We start from the raw sequence: 23,802 nt of genomic DNA, 5'->3' as shown, positions 1-23,802 counted from the left end.
TAGGGGTGCGGGGTGTACACCCTTGAACCAATCAAAGAAGAAAACTGGAAGACATTCAGAATAAATATGTATGCCATGTTCTTGGCGTAAATGGACTGGTATTCATGATTGAAATTAGGAACCCCACAAGCTCCCTACTGTGTCTGCATTTGCCAAAACGTGACGACGCTTTTAAAATAGACTCTTTAACACTATCAACTTCTCCCTCTGAGAAGTATTTAGAATCACAACACATTCGCTCGAAAGCACAGATTGTCTATTGACATTTTAAATGGCCTCTGTTTCTTTTCTCTGTCTTTCACCGCTCCATAAATGATTTTTTTTGAGATCCTTTGTGGTTTTATTATGTTACCAGAAAGCTTGTCTAAATATCCTGCAATTGGCAAATAAGATGTGGAAAACAGATATAACTGGTTGAATCGAAGAATAAAATTGTGAATTCTGTAAAGAAACAAATTTAAACGGATATATTAATATATTTAAATTTTGAAATAAAAAAATAAAAAGGATTCAAAAATTATGACCATTAGTTAGTGTGTTTTAACGTCTCATTTATTAGTATTAATTACCTCACGCAAAACTCAAATTTAAAAATAGATCAGGAGCAATTTGAACAAGCACAATTCGCCTATCAGGAGCTCTTTTTCACAAAGGACGCCATTTTGCGCCCAAGAGTAATTAGTAGTGCGGTTAATAATCTGAAAATAACCAAGGAGGGTGATACCGACTTGAGATTCATATCTAGAGATGGGGAAATAAAACTACACTAAAAAGTAAATCTACGAAATAATCACTATGACGATTCCACGTGCATGACAAAAAATTATGAGATGCATCTAAAATGGAAGCCTTAGAACATGGAAATACGAGTTACATTCATTTTTCGAAGGCTAGCCAATTTTAACTCAGGGCTGGGAGTGAATAGACATATGTGCTTAAGCTTAAAATACATTATGAATACAATGGTTGGCTGCAACTTACAACCCACAGGGTTCGTATGGTTGCCACTAGAATGAGTAGCGTTTTCTGTGCAAAAAATGGCGTCGTTTATTCCGAACACTTGCTTATTAATCGTTTCGAAATTGCTTCATTTGTATTTGTATACCCAAGTCGTAAACCATTCGTAACTTTAGCAACTCTAGAAAAAGTTGTCAAATATGCTTTATTTTAACTCCTTATCCAGTTTACTCATAGATGGTTTAGGTGTTTTGAATGCAATTAATATATTTACAATGAAATTGAGATAAAGCTATGCTATGTTAAGAAACCCAAGTGTTAGGAGCAGAGGAATAAAATGAGCAAACAAGAAGATTCAGGAAAGGAATGGGCTATATGCTTGACGTTTCATACTACTAAACTTAGGCCCAAGAAGTTGCCATTTACATATGCTGAAAGCAAGACTCCACGCCACAAATGATGATAACAGAACTCGTCGATTACTTGCTAATTTTTCGGTCACCTATGAGATTACTAATCAAGTATTCACTGTATTTTTGATATGATTTATTACGATGCCATACCATAGGGGTTCCACATACTACTCATCTTGTCTAACTCAGCCAGAGGAAATAATGAAGATTTTAAGTTGTAATTTCCCAGATGAGGTCTTACATTCGTAGTCGATCTAAGTCTTATATGTTATATGCGTATTATGTTCCGCGAAGAAGAAAATAACTAAGATTCCCTTAAAAGTTAAATCGATTCAGACTTTTTTCATACTGTTTCAGAATGATTCAGAATGTTCATAATGTCCGGTAACAATATGCTAATCATATCAATGAGAATATAAATGTTTATATGATTTTTTAAATATGTTACCAATAATTAATATTTAACAATGTTTTCACGCGATTGTGTGTATGATTTTCTTCATACTTTACTTATAAAACGTAACGTACCCTTCTTCATGATGTTATCAACATTCCCTCTTTATTTTAAATTACAAAAATAAACGCTTGATTGCAATTGTTTGTCAATTTCACCTAATTAAAAGCATATTAAATATTCAAAAATTGAATTTTATCAATCAAGAATTCAATTATTTACGGCGGAACACTTGCATTTTTAGTTGTCCCGTAATATTTTATAGATTAAAATTACAAGTTTCAATCACAGTTTATTGAGTCTCGCCCCTACTTTCGTATTTATTTTTCAAATTTTTAATGTTCAAGTTAAGCACTGCCCTCAAAAGCCAAGTAATATTTTATGAAATGAAGGATGAATACTCTTATCATTTCTTCCTTATCCTTGGGTTTTTCTTCAGCCGCAATGCTTCATGAAGAAACAAAGAATTCGTTAAAAATGTGATTGATGAATAAAGCGAATAAATTCATTAAAGGAGTAAGTTTTCCTATCGGGATGATTTTCACCCGATGATGTAACTGGACTCCTATGCGTGAGGGCTGGGGAGTGCGAGGAGGAAAGGCAGATGATGGTGCTACTGCTCGTCCGACCCGCGTGAAGCAAAACGGTAACGCGCTATCGCACCGTCGAGTTTGCGTGTGTGGACGTCGGGGACCCCCACTGGTTCGCATCCATCCCCCTCCTCCGAACTCGTGCCCCCGTGCGCCCTCGGCTTTGCCCCCCCCCCCAGCCCGTGTTTTTGCTGAGCGAAAGAAAGGTCGGCGGAGCGGGAGAGAGAATTGCGACGAGGGAGATGAGGCTCGGTGGGGTTGAAGAGTGGGGAGGAAGTGCGTGGGGGGGAGAGAGGATGGGCGTGGGGGTTAGGAAGGAGGAGAAAAATAAAAGGCCCGACGCGCGAGAAATCTTCCCTTTGATTGGCTGCCTGGAATTATAAAGAGAATAGCGCGCCTTCTCGCTTCCGAGAAGAGCGGTTATTTTCTCGCATGACGACGGAGACGCTCCCGCCGGCGATTTCTCCCGCTCAGGGGAGTCCCTTCGCTTCGTCCTCTTAAGGACACCCGGACGAGTCGTTTTTTCTTTTCCCCTTCCCCTTTCTCTCCTCCCTCTCCTGCTCTCCCCTTGTTGCTTCGCGGGAGGCCCGAGGGGGGATGGGTCGGATGTTTCGTGAAGGGGCGGGAGGTGTGGTGGACCCCTGGGGGGGAGGGGGAGGTGAAGGAGATGCGACGGAGTTTGGACGGCTACTGGCGGCTGCAGAGTGTCGCCGTCGTTACTTCCTCATGATTTATTCCCTTTCGGTTCGTTTCACGGAGTCAAGTCATAAAGAGAACGTCGAAAATACGTGCGCCCTCCGGTGATAAGGCGGGTGATTTCGCCCAATGGTGCGTGTCAGGAGACCCCAGTGTGCGGTGCCTTGCCAAAAATAGAGTTGCTCTTTTAGGGCTTTATTCCTACGGCAGGGTCTTTGGGGTGTCAACTCTTTCTCTTGTTTTTACTTTCCCTCCTCACATCAGTTGGAGTTTGGGAAATAAACCGCCTCCGAAATCCACTCTCATTGGTAGGGCTTAAAATAAAAATAAAACGGCTACTAATTCAATGCTATTTTCAACTCTTTTTTTCAAGAGAATTGTTTTATGGAATAGTCGTTAAAAAATAGAAAGGGGTTCGGCATGATGCGATGGCTAACGTATTGTCTTCCCATAGGTTCCAGATTCGAATCCTGGAGGCGGCAGATTTTTTCCTGTGGTATCCTGATTCCCTTTTGAGGTGTTTCATGAAGAGCACTTTGATTGATTACGCTATCCATCGGATAGAACGTTAAATCGCGGACCCCTTGGCCACTTTCGTTTAGAGTAGGCTTATGTTGAATCCGGGTTTCTCTCCACCCTTCCTCTTTTCCCATCCATCCCTAAAGGAGCAAATGACCTCAGCTGTCGGTCGCCTCCCATAAATCTAGCGTACTACTCCTTCTACTGAAAAAGAAGATAAAATTCACTTATAGTATATATTTCCCACTGTATGCTTTCCAAAAATGGGTTGTAATTTCATATGTATAATCCACCAGTAGAGGTGTAAGGCAGGGTTGCCCATTATCACCGTTGCTGCTCAACCTGTATGTAGAGGAAATTATTAAGGAGGCATGGGAAGAACTGTAGGTAGGAATGAAAGCGGGCGGGGAATTCGTAAAATCAGTTAGGTTCGCTGATGACCAAGATTTAGTTTGTCAGTCAGCCAAGGGGTTGCAAGCATTGCTGAGTGAATTTGAAATTCAGTGCGACAGGTATGGGATGAGAATCAATATTAATAAAACAAAGGATATGCGATTTTCTAGAAAGAAAAAGGCTAAGCTAAACATTGAAATAGGAGGGCCAAAACTAGAGCAGGTAGAACAGTTTACTTATCTCGGTAGTGTTTTGGACCAACACGGTCAAAGTAGTGGGGACGTAAGGAGAAGAATTGCACTGGGCAAAGAGGCTTTCACAAGGAGGAGGGAGTTGATGACAGGGATGTTGAGTAGGATATTAAGAAAACACTCGTGAAAACTTTGATATGGAGCGTAGCTATGTACGGCGCGGAAACGTGGTCATTGAAGCAGGAGGATAGACGTAGACTGGAGGCTTTTGAAACGTGGGTGTGGAGAAGAATGGAGGTGAAATGGACAGAGAAGAAAACAAATGAGGAAGTACTTGGTATGGTGGGCGAAGAGAGGGGTTTTGTTGAGAGAAATCCTATGGAGGCAGGAGAAGTGGATGAAGGGGTTATTGACCGGCAGCGGGATGTTGAAGACTGTAATAGAGGGGAGAATGTTAGGCAAACGAGGAAAGGGAAGGAACAGGATAGGGATGTTGGACGGGATGAAGGGAGGAAGAAATTACTCAGAGATGAAGAGGGACCTGATGTAGAGTAGGATACTGGATTTTTTATTTTGTTAGGAATTACAAAATATTTATGAATAATAAATCCACCATGAAGATTTTGGTTTGCGTTTGAATAAACGATGGCTTGGACAAAGATAACATTTAATCACTCACCCGGAACACTCCGATTGCCAAATCTCTTACCTTTGATTTATCTTAAACATCACTTTGAGAATCCCCATTACATCTTATGGTGTCACTCTTTGCAAAATTCATGATGGGTGTTGTGTGGGGATGGTATAATCGGTTTTTATCTGCTTACTTGATTTTCAAAATACTGTATTGAATGAGTAACACTTTAACTAAATTAGCCTGTCGTTTGGGTTACTTTCACTATTACTAAAGGAACTAATTGATAAATTAACAACTTTTCACTGCCTTAATTACTCACCATAAATACGTTAGAGCAGTTGAGGTGTTCCTCAGATCCTTCACAGTTGCTTGACTGGCTCGAACATTTGAAAAAGATTGAGATAAACTAATTAGAAGCATATTTATGCAATAAATGCCGGAAATATTGAATGGCTCTTATTCGGTTATACCCTCCTAAAGATTTTTTTAAACATTAATCTAATGTTATAAAAATTACAAAATAATATACATTTTCGATCTTGCCCTATGAACGGTTATAAATTAAAATACGCACGGGTGATCTTTTTACTTGTGATTTACCAGATGTTTGATGAGAAAGGTAATTGTTTTTTTACTCAGAATATAACCTTTCATCTTGATTTAGTTGGAAGTCAGATACAAAGACGGATCCACAGAATTTCCCAAAACAAACACCGTTGTTATTCACAATTCCTCCCGGGCAAAGACATTTCGGCGACTCTGTCCTTTGTTTCAAACAATTATGAATAGGCTCAGACACTCGAAGAGCAACTGGGAAGCAAATGAAATGAACTTAATATATATATATATATATATATATATATATATAAAACACAGATGTAGATTTTTAGAATATAGAGACACAAAGAAAGGACACTCACAATTTGTTATTTTACGTTTCGACAGCACGGCTGTCGTCTTCAGAATGGCGTTCTCGGGGAAGAGCGGAGAGGATGTGCGGGGGAGAGGTGGGGGAAGGAGAGGTAAAGGGACCAATAGAAAATGAACAAGGGGGTGGGGGGGATATGTAGGCAGCCAATTGATGCATTCAGTGGGCTTGGTTCAGCCCGGGCGGTTTGAATGATTGGGCCACCCAGATATGCGCCATCAATTGGCTGCCTACATATCCCCCCCACCCCCTTGTTCATTTCCTATTGGTCCCTTTACCTCTCCTTCCCCCACCTCTCCCCCGCACATCCTCTCCGCTCTTCCCCGAGAACGCCATTCTGAAGACGACAGCCGTGCTGTCGAAACGTAAAATAACAAATTGTGAGTGTCCTTTCTTTGTGTCTCTATATTCTAAAAATCTACATCTGTGTTTTTTATATATTTGTGTGTCGCCGAAGAGCGTTCCATTTCGAAGATATTTTATATATATATATATATATATATATATATATATATATCCCAACCTAAACAAGAGTTAGAGAAACATTATTTTTAGCTGTGCACTGTTTTTATAATATACATTAAGAAAAAACACAATTACTATTACGTTTGTAAATGTATGGCAGGCCCTTTGCATGCTCGTATGGAAACGTAAAGTCGAATCTAAATTCCAGTTTGGAAAATTTATTTATTTTTATGATCATTTAATTAGGTTATTGACCGTGATGAGAAATATTATGCAATTGGAGATACTAAACCCAATAAAATAGTAATCCCTCATTCATGGAATTATATTCCTAACTGGAATGAATGAAGGATTGATTAACTTCATGAATTAAGGATTAATATTTTATTGGGTATATGCGTGAGGGACACTCACGCTCATTTACATGCGTATATTATTATAATAAATGAGTTTAGGAGTTAGAAAAAAAGTAAAATTTCATGAATAATTTAAAAATATAGAGGCGATTATACCAGCTGCCTGTAAATGTGTATGTGTATGTACGTGTGTGCACGTGTGCGAATTTTATCACAAAATTATTCCTTACAATAACGAAAATTTCTCTGGGTCACCCCCGAACGCTTTAAATCGAATAGAGGGCATGATGTTGAAATACCGGATTTGTAGAAAGTCTATCTTAATAGGAAAATAGTTGTGGAATGCAGAATTTGAGGTATATTATTTATTTCATTGGGTAATCGATCACATGTCGTATACCGTGCGACTATTATAAAACCTCTCATACTCTCTCATAATTGTTAGAAAAAATATAATTAAACTTTTGTGCAACATTTTAGGGGTGATATCATTTTACAATGTTGAAATCAGATGCAACCCTCGTGAATTTATTATCATAAAAAGGGAGAAAATCTTTTAGCATGATATTCACATTGTCTACTGACAATAGCACCTGATTTTTACTATTTAATATTGCCAGATAACCCTCTGAAGAGCCCCAAGAGCTGAGATAACCGCTAAATCATTCTCTTTTTAGCAATGCATCTTACGAGGGGGGGCCCAAAAATAACAGGGCTGTTGAAATAATTCTTTAGTTCTCAATACGAGTATATTTACATTAAATTTTGTTCACCTTCAAAGTATTCCCCATTGACCACAATACAATTCTCCAAACGATGCTTCCATTGTTCGAAACATTTCTGAAATTCATTTATCGGAATGTCCTTCAGGCCTTCGAGCGATTATTGTTTTACCTCCTCCACAGTGTCAAAACGCTTTCCTTTCATGTCCCTTTTGAGTCTGGGGAACAAAAAGAAGTCACAGGGAGCTAAATCCTGTGAGTAATGGGGGGTGGACAAACGATTTCATGCCGTTTTTTGTCAAAAACTGCATCACGAAGAGGGCGGTATGCGACGGCGAGTGATATGGTGAGGGAGAAATTTGGGTGTAACCCTTTTCATATGCAAATCTTCGGATAGAATTGAACTCCATGACACTCCAGACATCTAACAGAGTTGATCAATGGTTCTGCGACGGTCTTCACGAATGCTGGCATGGAGTTTGTCAACGTTTTCGTCAGTTTTTGATGTTGAAGGGCGGCCTGAACGGGGTTGGTCTTCAATTGACATTTAACCTTTTTTAAAATGTGTAAACCACTCGCAGACTCTGGTTTTGCTTAGTGCAGCCTCCCCATAAACAGTCTTGAGCATTATAATAGTTTCCGCGGCCGATTTCCCCACCAGGAAACAAAATTTCACTGCAGCGCTTTGCTCTTGATAATCCGCCATCACGGTTTTCGCCGAAATGAAAAAAGTTGTTTCACTGAAACAGCTCTCACGGACGGACCGATCCAGTCACAGCGACGGCGCTGCGCTTAATGACGCAGGTACGTTGAGCCTGACGTACGACCGGTCGAACAAAGGCTTACCCCATTCTCGCTCCCCACCGCAGCCCAATTTCCGTTGCTTTTGGGTCCCCCATCGTATGATATGGAAAGTTATCAACAATTAAATAACTTGATTCACCAAAAATGATAACCAATAATGTTTTAAAAAGGATGAGAGAAGGGCATGGTCTTCCAGTGGAGACAGCGCTTGGCTACTGACAGGAGGGCAGGGGCCCGGGTCGATTCCTGGAAACGCCTCTGGCTATGCTCAGCTTCGCTTAGGCTATGTGATTTTTTCTGATATCAGCTCCTTCTGGGATACCGCAGGAGGCACATGGAAAGGAAATGGCCCACTGCTCTGATGTGTGAATGTTACTCGCCGTTGGGCTTCGTATACGTGACATATACTCTCACCTACGAAACCAAACTTCGGATTGATTCCTGTGGTATTTAAGTATGATGTTCGTTGAAGTCTAAAGTCGCTTATTTTTTCTCGGGATTGGTTGCAGATGGAAGTTGCTCGCGGTTGAGCACTTTGCTACAATACGCAATATGCACTAAAATTCACTCTATGAATTAACGACAGAGATGGTTGCACCGTAAGTGAGAAGTAACACGGAAATGTTGAATAACAAACTTGGACAGCAACAAACAATACAAGAAAACATTCATTACACATAAATCATTACTTCTATTTCTTCCGATGAAGACGGAGCTGAATGCCGTCGAAATGATGAAGAAATAACGGGTGAGTGATCTTTTTATGTGTTCTTATATTGTTTGTTGCTGTCCAAGTTTGTTATATATGTATATATATATATGTATATATATATACATATATATATATATATATATATATATATATATCTATATATATATATATATATATATATATATATATATATATATATATATATATATATCCCTCCCCGGACTACAACCTTGACGTGGTGGAAGGGCTTGTGCGTTCCGATGACCCCTAGAGTTGTGCTGGCGGGAGTAATAATTATTGCTCCTGGTAGGGTCACCCATGCCAGATAGGTCGAAGGTTAGGAGCCAGACGAAAGGTAGTCCACGCAGCGTCTGTTCCTCAGTGAGGCGGCTGCAATGGCGTCTGACCCCAGTGGGGCGGCCAGTAAGTGATGGTGTCACGTTAAAAACACTATTGAGGAAGGCAACGGGAAACCACCTCAATTATCATTCCCTAGAAAAATATGATGGACAATAGAGATATTTTGAGTCCTGGCAACCACGGGGCTCGGCCCAATCGGCCGTGTGTCGTGCCCGGCAGCGGGGGAGGCAAGGCTTCCGCGGTCGTCATCCCACGAAACCCTTGCAAGGGAAAACCAGCAGCAGCAGGACAGAAGACGCAGGAGAAGAAGACAAAATTAGTTAGAATAGGAACGTGGAATGTTAGGACAATGATGAGGACAGGGAAATTGGAGAATGTTAAGCGAGAGATGGAAAGGGGAAATATAGATATTTTAGGTCTATGCGAGGTGAGATGGAAAGATAGCGGGGATTACTGGAGTGATAAGTATAGAATAATATACAGCGGTGGGGACGAGAGCCAACGAGGGGTTGTCATAGTATTAAATGAAGAGGTAGGAAGAAGCGTAGTCAACATAGAGCAGGTAACGGAGAGAATACTACTAGTGGAGATAAAAGCAGAACCGACGAACTTAGTTATTATTCAGGTATACATGCCACCGAGCAACCATAAGGAAGAAGAGGTCGATAAGATATACGATCAGTTAGAGGACATGATCGCGTGTGTTCCTGCAGGGAAACATTTGATAGTGATGGGGGATTGGAATGCGACGGTAGGCGAAGGAAGAGATGGTGATGAGGTGGGCGACTACGGTTTGGGCACGAGGAATGACCGCGGGGAGAAAGCAGTTGAGTTCTGCAGGAGACAGGGGTTAGTCATCACCAACACTTGGTTTAGACACCACAAAAGACGCAGGTATACATGGAAAATGCAAGGTGACTCAGGAAGATATCAGCTAGATTATATCCTGGTTAGACACAGGTTTAGGAATAGTGTGATAAATTCCCACAGCTTTCCGGGAGCGGATGCGGACTCAGACCACAATTTAGTTGTTATGAAATGTAGCGTACGTTTCAAAAAGATAAGGCAGGGGCGGCGAGTTAGAAAATGAAATGTAGAAGCATTAAATGGGTTGAAAAGGAAGGAATACAAACAGGCGGTAGAGAAAATCATGGAGGATGGTAAAGGGCTTATTACTATCGAAGAAAAATGGGAAATGTTCAAAAAAGGGTTGTCTAAAGCCGCAAAAGACACTATTGGAACCGTTAACGCTAAAAGGACTAGGAAACCATGGATCACGGATGAGATGATTAAAAAGATGGATGAGCGGCGAAAATGGAAGAATATAAATACAGAATTAGGCAAAATGAAGTACAAAGAATTGAACAATAAATTGAGGCGGGCAACAAATAAGGCAAAAGACGCATGGTGGAAGACGCAGTGCGAGGATATGGAAAGTCTCCAGAGGAAGGGTGAAATCGGTGCGCTGTACAGCAAAGTTAAATCGTTATCGGGAAGTAAGAAAGGAAGAGCTATGCTAATAGTTAGAGATAAGGCGGGTAAGGTAATAGTTGACGCAGGAAAGATCAAAGAGAGATGGAAGGAGTATATAGAAGAACTGTATAGTAAAGAACTCAGACCAACACAGTTAGACATTGAAAAAGAAAATGACGTAGAGGAAGACAGCTTAGGTCCAGGCATACTAGACAATGAGATAGAAAGGGCATTAAGGGAGATGAAACTAAATAAGGCCGTGGGGGTAGATAACATTCCCGTGGAACTTTTGAAATGCTTAGGAAAATGTTGGAGGAAGAGGCTATATGGGCTGATCCGTAGCATTTATGAGGAGGGAATCTGGCCGGAAGACTTTGTGAGAGCAGTTTTAGTTCCGATTCCGAAAAAGGTAAAGGCCACGTCATGTGAGGACTATAGGACAATTAGTTTGATATCCCACGCAGCTAAAGTTGTTCTCAGGATCATAAACAAAAGGATAGAGAGTAGGGCAAATGATTACTTAGGGGATGATCAGTTTGGGTTTAGGAAGGGGAGAGGTACGCGTTATGCCATTGCAGTAATGAGATTATTAATCGAGAGGAATATAGAACACAACCAGGAGGTATTTGCCTGTTTCGTAGATTTCGAAAAAGCGTTTGATAGAGTGAATTGGGAAAAACTAATGAGTATTCTGCAGAAAATAGGAATAGATTGGAGGGAAAGGAGGCTAATCCGCAACCTCTACATGTCTCAGACTGCTCAGGTGCGGGTGGGAAACGGGGAGTCAGGATGGGCAGTGTTAGGAAGGGGTGTAAGGCAGGGTTGCCCATTATCACCGTTGCTGTTCAACCTGTATGCAGAGGAAATGATCAAAGAGGCATGGGAAGAACTAGAGGTAGGAATGAAAGTGGGCGGGGAATTCGTAAAATCAGTTAGGTTTGCTGATGACCAAGCTTTAGTTTGTCAGTCAGCCAAGGGACTGCAAGCATTGCTGAGTGAATTGGAAATTCAGTGCGACAGGTATGGGTTGAGAATCAATATTAATAAAACAAAGGTTATGCGATTTTCTAGAAAGAAAAAGGGCAAGCTTAACATTAAAATAGGAGGGCAAAAACTAGAGCAGGTAGAACAGTTTACTTATCTCGGTAGTGTTTTGGACCAACACGGTCAAAGTAGTAGGGACGTAAGGAGAAGAATTGCGCTAGGCAAAGAGGCTTTCACGAGGAGGAGGGAGTTGATGACGGGGACTTTGAGTAAGGATGTTAAGAAAAGACTCGTAAAAACTTTGATATGGAGCGTAGCTATGTACGGCGCGGAAACGTGGTCATTGAAGCAGGAGGATAGACGTAGACTGGAGGCTTTTGAAATGTGGGTGTGGAGAAGAATGGAGAAGGTGAAATGGACAGAGAAGAAAACAAATGAGGAAGTACTTGGTATGGTGGGCGAAGAGAGGGGTTTGTTGGGAGCAATCCTATGGAGGCAGGAAAAGTGGATGAAGGGGGTGTTGACCGGCAGTGGGATGTTGAAGACTGTGATGGAGGGTAGAATGTTGGGCAAAAGAGGAAAGGGAAGGAACAGGATAGGGATGTTGGACGGGATGAGGGGCGGAGGAGGGTACTCAGAGATGAAGAGGGACCTGGTGTAGAGTAGAATTTAGGGTTGTGTTTTGTTAGTAGTCACAAAATATTTGTTTGGTAGTTGTGTCCATCGAAAAACCTACCTTAACCGGTAGATTACCTTAAAAAAAAAATATATATATATATATATATATATATATATATATATATATATATATATATATATATATATATATATATATATATATATATATATATATATATATATATATATATATATATATATATATATATATATATATATATATATATATATATATATATATATATATATATATATATATATATATATATATATATATATATATATATATATATATATATATATATATATATATATATATATATATATATATATATATATATATATATATATATATATATATATATATATATATATATATATATATATATATATATATATATATATATATATATATATATATATATATATATATATATATATATATATATATATATATATATATATATATATATATATATATATATATATATATATATATATATATATATATATATATATATATATATATATATATATACACACACACATATGCATACAATCATACCATATGCTGTACGAACGTCTCGCGGATATGAATAGTAATTAGAACGACGGAGCGAGATGGCGTTAGCCTACAAAAATATAGATGAGTACATAAAAAAGAAAACCCACCCATAAGTTCTTCCTTTTCACTACCTCCTTTCGTTGTCATTTCAATCATTGTCATTTAAGGAATCTTGCATTTTTTCTCCATTGTCTGTAAGATAAAAGAACTATTATTAACAGTCAATAAAAATAGGCATGGACATTATCGACAGTTGATCTTTACTACTCACTTTAGGGCTGTAATACAATTTACTTTTCCATTTTAAGTTTTATTTCCAAGAGTATCGAACCTGATGGTCCATCTTTCATGTCATTCTAAATAAAATTTGAAGTCCTTTAAACATTGTTAGCTTTCCGAAGCGACAACAAAAGTTTCATTTTCCAATTGACGATAAAAAAATTCCCAAATTCATTAATTTACGGACCTTTATCCCATTCGTATAGTAGTTCAGATATTTTAGGCTAGTTTCAAATGCTCTCCAAGTTTCCGAGGCATTCAAAATGAAGAATAAAAGTTACCGCGGTATTTATTCGCTATTTTCGTTCGGCTTCCGAGGAAATCGTGGGTCATGCAAATGTTATGGAGTCATAAAACCAATAAAAATTATCATTTCGGCGTGACGAGCAGACCATGGCATTTGAATTTTCACCCGGAGCGCCTACATAATGACGCTCTTCAGTCTCATATGATAACTCACCACCACGCCTAATGCGATGGGCGCAAAAAAGCAATCTTCATTTTCGACAGATTAATTACTGAACCTTTCTTAAGCGTGAAGGTGAGTCTGCAAGTCTTTTGAGACAGTTTTATAACCTCATTAAAACTTAATTATTTGAATTTTTGCACTGTTTTGTCATTTTGCCGTCCTTGTGTGCTGTCCGTAGCAGTTCATATGTACCTAAGAAACAAATATTATAATAATAATGAAATAATAAGTAACCTCCCTATGGACTGCAACCTTATCGGTATGTGATGGAAGGGCTTTTACGTTCCGATGACCCAAAGGGATGTGCGCGCGGGTTTACTGGAAACAATGATAATTGTTCCTGGTAGACCCATGCTTGATAGGTCGAAGGATAGGAGCCAGACGAAAAGGTATTCCGCGCAGCGTTTGTTCCTCAGTGAGGCAGCTGCAAAGGCGTCTGACCCCAGACGGGCGGCCAGTGAGTGATGGCGTAATGTTAAAATCACTGTTGAGGAAGGCAACGGGAAATCACCTCAATAGTTTATTCCAAAATGTTTATAGAATAGACACCATAATGAAAACAAGTTATGGCAATTTCGGGACTCTGTCCAATCAGCCTTGTGTCGTGGCCGGCAGCGGGGAAGCCAAGGCTTCGTCGGTCGCCATTCCACGAAACCCTTGCTAAGCTAAAGCGACAGCAGCAGCACAGAAGTAACAGAAAAGGACAGAATTAGTTAGACCTGGATGTTATAAATATAATGAGAGAAGAAGAATTAGAGAATATAAAGCGAGGGATAGAGAGAGGATGCATAGATATTTTAGGGCTGAGCGAGTTGAGATGGAAAGATAGCGGGGATTACTGGAGTTATGGTTATTGAGTAATATACCGTGATGGGTCGCTAAAATACTGGAAAAAGGTGGTTAGAAGCGTAGTAAACATAGAGGAAGTGATTGATAGAATATTATTCTAAGAAGTTAAAGTGGAGCTAGCGAGCTTGGTCATTGTTCAAGTATAAATACCACCAAGAAATCATAAGGAGGAAGAAGTCGATAAAGTGTACGGACGATCAGGATATAATCGCGGGTATTCCTGAAGGGGAACATGCGAAAGCGATGGGGGAACGCAACTTCGTGCGAAGGAAGAGATGGTAGTGAGGAAGGGGACTACGATTTAGGAATAAGGAATGAGGGGCAGAAAGCAATGTGGTACTACAGGAGACAGGGGTTAATCGTCACCAACTCTTAGTTCGATACCACAAAAGGCGTAGACACCCATGAAAAATGCCGAGTTATTCTGGAAGGTATCAGTTGACCTATATTATGTTTAGGCAAGGATTTAGGGACAGCGTGATTTACTAGAATTTACTTGTATTCGCACAGTTTCCAAGGAACAGATGCGGACTCGGATCACAATTTAGTAATTATGAAATGTAGCGCCCGCATCAAAAAAGTAAAACACGGAAGACGGTTCAGGAAGTAACAAGTAGAAGCGCTATTCGGATAAAAAAAGAACGGGCATCAGCTGGCTGTAGAGAAAATCATGAAAGAGGGATGTGAGATCGGTACTAGTTCTTGAAATAAAGATGAATCTGATGCAAACTGAAGTTGGCTTGCGTCTTCAGGTTTCACGACGGAATGGCGGAAAAGGGAAATTCTGTTCAGGTATTCTATTTATACATAATATAAATAAGGATACATTAGTTTATTCATTTCATATTTATTCATTATATATTGCACAAGCATGTGTTGTTGCTTGTTTATGACTGAATATATACTCTGTAATTCAGCTACTATTTTTCAGATAGTTTATATCAAAGTATAAATACAGGTTGGTCGCACGGGATAAATATGCAAATACTATTGGAGTGCGTCACGAATGGGAGGAATGACACTGAGGACATCAATCTAACGGCAGAGTAGCGTCTCCTAGCCACGCAGATTTCATGGTGTATTTGAGGAAAAGTCTTTCTCCGAGAACGATTGGATACTAGGAATAGTGGGTACATTTGAAATATTACTCGCCATGAGAAGCCCGGGTCACGTATCACATACGCCTACGTGCGATTCTTATAGTTTCCAGGATGATCCCCGGGTCTGAGATTTACTTATATATATATATATATATATATATATATATATATATATATATATATATATATATATATATATATATATATATATATAACAAGTAACACCTAACACATGGAAAACACTCACATTGTAGATCGTTTGAGCTTTCGACCTTCTCCAAGGCCTTCTTCAAGGTTTACTTGAGGGTGAGGGGAGGTGAGACGAGGTAAGGGACGAATAGGAAATGGAACAGGGGGGTGATAGGGAATGTGTAGGCGGCTATTGGATGGTTTCAGTCCGGGACTTTTAAATGACTGAAGCACCCAGAGATTCGGCATCTCGCCGGTTCTCATCTCTATACTACTTGCGAATTCAGAAAGGGTTTCAAACACCGAAACAGAGAAAAAATTCATCAAATGACAGATAGATAGACGTCTTCATTTTGGGTGAGATTGAGATTGTAGAGTCTCTCCAACCACGTAACCACTGAAGATTGGTCGTTGGAAGCAGTGTGGGTAGGGGAAGGATAATTAAGGAAGATGGGCGAGACTGTCATACCACTTTTTGGAACAACGCTAAGCCATCAAATTTTGCATGAAACAGGGCAAAGCCGGGAAATACTCATGACATGCTCAAGGCAGCTTATGGTGATAACTGCATGGGTAGATCGGGTGTTTTTGAATGGCACAAGTTGTTCCGGGAGGGTAGAGAAGATGTTGAAGACGCCGAACGTTCAGGACGCCCTTCAACCTCAAAACTTGATGAAAAATTTGCAAGAGTTAAGGCTTTGTTGGACAGTGATCGAAGATGAAGTGTTCGCATGCTTTCTGATGAACTTGGCATTCCTGAAAGTGACGTGCATCGACTTGTGACCGGAAACATGGACATGGGAAAGAAGTGTGCGAAGTTGTGTCGCGAGTGCTCCCGGACGAACAAAAGGAAATTCGCACGCACATCTACCAAGAGTTTCTGGACAATATGAGTGAGGATCCAAATTTTTCAGACAATACCCCACCAGATCTCCTCCTCGTCCTCCGCCCAAAATCCGTGCTGAAAGAACGTCACGGCGGCTCGGTGGAAGCGCTGCAACAGGTTGTGACAGGTGAGCTTAGCAGCATTCCGGAAGTTGTCTTCCCGAAGGCGTACAAGGCGTGGAAAACCCTCCGGCAGCGGAGTTTGGACGTACAAAGGTGCTACTTTTGAGTTGATGTACCAATTCTGGCAATACATATTTTTTTAATCGACTCTGTCCAACTACTTTTGGGACAGTCCTTGTATTTGCCGTCATCATCCACGACTGTTCTTCATCGAGTTTGCATCACAAAAATTCCCCTTAGAGGATGAGGCCAGTCACGTTTTTTGAAGAGTATAAGAACTAACTTACGGGAAGTTTAAGGAAAAAGAAGAGGGAATATTGGATGGAGGTGTAAGGAATTACTTAGGGGCGTGCGTTTTAATTGATTGGTAGATGAAAGAACAATAGATGAAGGTTTTAACTAATTGAATAAGTTTAGTCCGAGAGGTTGGAAGGATTTAAATAGCCAAATGCAAGCTAATTCTAATGCCCTTTATGAATTCGCTTTGGTTGGCACGGGAAGGATGAAATAGGGTTACATTGTGACAATTATCAACAAATTTGCTTTTGGTAGCTGTGGGTCTGTGGAATTGTTATGGAGACGGACGGGGATGTTGGGTTACATGATGCTCGGTGGTTGTTAATGATAATATTTATGGGTGCGGTTCATCGGCCAATATAAAAAACTGGACAGCTTTTACATTGTAAGAGAGATGATATATTTTTTAAGTGCAGGAAGAAGCTGGAAGGGGTAGGTAATATTTTCAAAGGATCTGTTACGGAAGGAGATTAGCGATGAGTAAAGAGCAAGTAATGCGTTTGGAAAAGTAACATTGTGTGGGAGGGATTTTGAGAAGTGGAGAGGATTTAGAAAGGTTGCCTTAAAAATATTTTAAGGATATGCGGGACGTTTAAACGTCCTGCATATCCTTAAAATATTTTTAAGACACAGGGACATATTGACGGTAGGTTAGCAATAGTTCTATGGTTAGAGAGGAAGGAGAAAAATCTCCAAGGTTAACCTTTAGTGGTCTCACGCCAGGGAAGCAGGTTTACGAAATGGAGAGTCTCGTTTTTGTCATCAAGGGTCATTTTAGAGTGTATTTGTGTATGGTGATTTTTTATGAAGGAGATGGTCCGGAAAACGTTGGATAAAAGAGGACTAGAAAGGATTTTATTAAGAGAATCGGGGGTTATTGAGGATTCAATGCCCTCGTATAGAAAGAGAATCCGGGGCTGATTGTAACTTAATTCAAGCTTCTTCCCCTTAAATACAGACATGATTATGGCCATTATAGATGTACTTCCACCCCCTTCCACACATTAATCCCCCATGGAGAATGCCTCTCCTTTCACAAATAAATCCTTTCCAAACGCCCCATTCAGCAAGGAGAGACGAGTAAATGCATTGCTTTATAATCTTTATGGGCTATATAGCTTTATAGGCTGTCCATCCAAAACCCCCCGGTTTAAATACTCATATTAATAATAACAATACAAATTATATATATGCATACATAAATTTATCGGGGATCGGGATGATGTGGTGGCCAACGTAATGGTTTCCCACCCAGAGGGCTGGGTTCGAGTCCCAGTGATATTTATCGGTGGTATCCCGATCCCTACTTGAGATGCTTTGTGGATGGCACTTTGAGTGAGTATGCCGTCCTTCGGATGGGACATTAAACTGCGGACCCCTTAGCGTGCTTCGATAAGAATAGACTAATGCCGACGCAGGGTTACTCTCCACCCTTCCTTTTTACCCATCAATCTAATGGCGTAAATGACTTCAGTTGTCGGTCGCCTCCCCTAAATACCACTACTACATAAATTTATGCTATGAAAACGGAGGCTGGGACTACCGAATTGTTAAGTTTTAATGAAGTATTTTTTCCTCCTCAAGTTTATATCAAACATATATTTGCGGAAGCATTTTGTCCATTAATACTTTTCTCTACACATAACTTTTAACCTTAAAACTGTAAAATGTGTCACAAGATTTATGGATATACATTTTACAGTAGTGTATATATATATATATATATATATATATATATATATATATATATATATATATATATATATATATATATATATATAAAATATCTTCGAAATGGAACGCTCATCGGCGACACACAAATATATAAAAACACAGATGTAGATTTTTAGAATATAGAGACACAAAGAAAGGACACTCACAATTTGTTATTTTACGTTTCGACAGCACGGCTGTCGTCTGATTCTGAAGACATATATACATATATATATACATATATACATATATATATATATATATCTATATATATATATATATATATATATATATATATATATATGAATATATAAACATAAACACAGTAATCAACCCGAAGGTCGGTTTAGTAGGTGATGGTAGAGAAACGGCGTGTGAAAATTCACACATCAGGGTAGGGGGGCCAGTTCCTTTCCCTGTGCCGGTTAAGGTTTCCCAGGAAGACCTGGTACCCGAAAAATCTCTTTAGCTTGGGTGGAGCTGCAAGTGCACTGAGTGCCTTGCCCGGGAATCGAACCCAGGACCCTCCGATCAGCAGTCCAACGCTCTACCCACTGGACTACCGCGACCCACATACATACACATATACGAGGGTCATCCGGAAAGTAGTACCCGTTCGTGATATAAAGACACAAAAGTAAATATTAACAAACATAAAAAATTTTATTTGAAAGAGGATACTTTAAACTACTTCTCAACATAATCTCCAAGCAAATTAAGGCATTTGTCATAACGTGTGACAAGTTTCTGTATTCCTGCTGCATAGTCCTTCGCCGCCAGCTCATTGAGATACGCGAGGGACCCATCTTGCACAAATTTTTGCATAATGCAGATGGTGTTTAACAATTTCATGAACAATTGTTCGAGAAACATTGGGAAAATGCTCACAGATGTCATCAATTGTGACGCGCCGATCGTTCCTCACGAATTCGTCAACTGAGCTCACCAGTTGGTCTGTAATGACAGACGGTCTCTCCGAACGCTCATCGTCGTGTGTGTTCCCCCTCCCCATGTTGAAGTTGCGACACCACCGCCGAACAGACGACTCGTCCATTACATTGTCTCCATACACCTCCTTTAATTGGCGATGAATATCACATGGGCGAACGTTTCTTGCATTGAGGAATTTAATCACTGCCCTCACTTCACAACTGGCGGCGTTCTCAATTTTTTTAAACATTGTAAACAATCACAGAAACAACACAGGCAATGCTAGCGTCACGCAACTTGGCTCAGAGAAGGCAGACAAGCCACTGAAGCTATCTGACCTCGTCCAGCGGCTACTCGCGTCGTCAGCACTTCATGCGGCACGAACGGGTACTACTTTCCGGATGACCCTCGTATATGTGTATATTTATATATATACACATATGTATGTATACCAAAAGTTCATAAATATATATATATATCTTTATCATATAAATATTTAAGGTTTTCTCACATTCGAAGCGGACATTCACTGTACTTTACTTCTGAAGTATAGTCGTACACCTTGAGAATTAAGAATATTGTCTACCTAAGCCCCACTTGGCTTTATTGTAATTGACATTTTTTGGACATGTGTCTAAAAACGTTTATCTTTATGCCAGTAAGATATAAAAGGATACATTTTTTGCAAATTTCTGCGTTGGGTAAAATAATGACATTTCAATTGGTAAAATTTGGAAAGTTTGCCTAAAAATTTTACAAATAAATTTAATTAACTTAATCTACACTATTTTTACTGACCTTGTTAATTTTATTAATTTTGTTAGGAATATTGTTACTTTTTTAAAATTTATTTTTACCGATGATTTATTTAAACTTTGGAATGTATGCATTTGTCATTTGAAAGTAGTCTAAATTAAGGTATAACCTCAAGGGCTACCTAAAGTTTCTATTTTTGAATAGTCTAATTTTTATGTGACCACTTTGCTTTAAAAATTAGAAAAATTGACCTATATATCTATGTGCCTCCTATTTTGCGTCATGGCCACATCATGAATTTTGATCGCTGAATTGGTTTTAAATTATTGTTCAATAGACAATGCAAGATAAATAATCCTATAAATAATCTAGAGAGTGGTTTTTAATATTGAAATATTCGTAACTGTAAACCTACTTCATAAATGTTGTTATTTAGCAAGGTGAAACGAAAATAGTAAGGCTATAACTAAATTCAAAAGCTATAGAATGTGCCGGAGAGATTTTAATATTCGTTTCAGTTTTCAATTTCACTTGTGAAACCACTTTCCTGGAACGTTCAATATCCTTTTTAAGCTTGCTATATGAGCTTTCACCAGTCACTTAATATGTTAGGTGGCTAAATAAAATATTACATTAATTTGGGCCAATAAAAAATAATAAAATTTGCCACAACATTAGACAGCGCCCCAAACGTTTCTCAGTTGCCTTTATGAGCATTCATTCAGTTTCGCAACACAAATGAAATTCACCACGGAAACTTTCCTTGCTGTTGTTGAGGAAACCTATGAACAAACATTTATCGGTAATTGCTCAAGTAAAGAATATTCAGTAAGGAAAAGTCTGAAAGATCGCTCTCTGTGACCACACAAATAATTCAAGCCGTCCGTTGGATTCTTCTAAATAGTCACCATGTAAGCGATAAAGCAAGTGAGACAGATATAAATTGGAATTGACATGTAACGTGTGCACCCATTGCTGCGGACCCACAAAGCGTGCACGAGCGGATTCACGCGGCCTTACGCACCACATACACGTACTGCTGCAATTTGAGGGGAGCGGAGACATTTCAAAATACCCCGTTATCCACTTGGGTAATGACCGGAGGTAATGGTCCGGAAGAGCTAGCTGGTTTAACAAGAAGAGCCATTCGCTCTAATAGGTACTCCGGAAAAGGCACAAGTACCCACATTGCGGATCGCCATATCATGGGTCCCCAGTTCGTGGAAATGAACGCTGATTCCTCATTTTTCTAAAATAATAATCAGTGTTTACTAAGAATCTAATCTAATTAAAAAGAGAGTTTTTTAACATATAATATTTTACGGTATCAATGATTCACAGTGCATTGTTCCAAAACTACACGAAGAACAATGCACACGCATCAGAACGCAAAACTTGCTAAGTTTAAAACTACGCACAACAAATCATCAAGGGGATTTTCGAAACTTATTTTATTTGATATCCTGACTTTTCACGTAGTCTGTTCTTCAAGAAAAGCTCACATATCATAAATATTAGGCAATATGTATCTAAATTTCATATAAGACACCCTTACGTCTGCTATCAAAGATGCGTAATATTGTAGTATACACTGAAAAGTAAGATTTTAATTTTTTCATTGCTTATTTACGCGTGTTTCTACCGAATGGGGTTTTAGGGATTTAAATATGTATGATGCCCCTGACAACTGGCAGATAAACGTAGGCTTTTCATTCTTCTGCACACAAGAAATTATGCCGGATCTGAAAACTACAGAGGGCACAAAGAAAGGAGCCGATTATCACAAAAACTCTAAATATTTAATCTTTAACGACCATAACATTGAAGTGCTCACGTATTACCCATTGAAATCACCCTTGTCTTCTCGATTGTGCCTTTCTTGGAATAAAGATAGAAAACGCGTCTTGTTTCCACAAAACACTGTCATCCTCAAATTCCAGATGATTTATTTTTTCTAAAATAAGGCCTTAATGGGCTATGTAAACGACCGTTTAGGAATCCTGCTCGTCAAATCCATCCAAAACATTCTTATCATTTGATTAAGAAAGTTTTCTCAATTATCTCAGTGCACCGCAATCGCCAAACTATTATTGCTAATTTAATTAGGTAATTTTTTTAATTTTCTGCCTTTATTTCTATGCCTTCATTCTTAATGGCAATACATTTTTTTTAACTTAAGCTCATTAAATGATGATGCTTTACGTTCCATTTCCAGTTTTCTTTTGTCATGTTCATTTTCCTCGGGAGAAACATTCATGATTAAATTATGAGAGACTGCCCCACGACAAAACACGATTTTCTCGGTCGCACAACCCAGACCTAGGATGAAGATCATCCCAAAGTCGCTAATTCTGCCACGGCTATTTTCCTGAGCGCTCGCTCTCTGTTTCTCGTCTACATATCCCCTTTCCTGGATCAGAGATGATGAGGTTGAGCTCGAATACAAGAGGAAAATGAAAGGGAACAGCCAACAATGGTGATACCACCAAAATGATGAACAAAGGATGAAAACTGTGTAGTTAGTCGTCAGCAAGTCAACTTAGAATCCCCCATCCTACCCCTCAGTGCTTCCTGGTCCTTTCTACATACAATGTTTCTATTTGGTGTCCACACCCCGCTTTCATCTCTGTCAAACATTACCGTAGTTTGTGGCTTTTCTCAAGAGTAAACTTTTCTTTCGAAGAACATCCGAAACTCTTTTTCTTCGTAGTTTCCTTTCGGGTAACGTCGGTAACGAACAACAAAATTAAGAATCACGTATTTTGAACCGGAAAATCTCCACTTTTTTTTACCGCTTTGGGATCAACTGGAAACGCTCATGAGAGACAGAGTAAATGGACATGCGCACCGCGTTACGCGTGAGCAAAATAAATCTCAGGCTTCTTAGTATCTCGGAGAATGGTCTCATATGATGTAAACGACCGGATGATTCAATCCGACACTGTAGCCCATAGTTTTTTCGCTATGAACTTTCAGCGAAAAAGTAATTCTGTCAAACGACCTAGAACTTGTGTAAAAGATAAGAGTATGTCCAAAAGACAAAAGATCTGACCTGAAATTACGCGAAGTGTTTTAATCAGTCCAAAATAAATCCAATCTAGGGTACTGTTACACAAGCCTTCGCGGTGACTACATGATTATGGAAACTACAATAAAGTTGTGATGTGACTACGCAGTGGTGAATGTACCATTTCAGTGATTACAGAGTTCATCGAAAAACAATTTTATTAACATTCAAAAATTTGAATCCTGCTCTATCAGCGTTTGCTGTACTACCTTACTTTTCCTGATGGATTTCATGAATTGTGATTGCAT

Source organism: Hetaerina americana, unplaced genomic scaffold, assembly GCF_022747635.1.
Source record: "Hetaerina americana unplaced genomic scaffold, ioHetAmer1.1.p SCAF_3, whole genome shotgun sequence".
Classification (NCBI taxonomy): domain Eukaryota; kingdom Metazoa; phylum Arthropoda; class Insecta; order Odonata; family Calopterygidae; genus Hetaerina; species Hetaerina americana.
Note: the sequence above shows the minus strand (reverse complement) of the source record.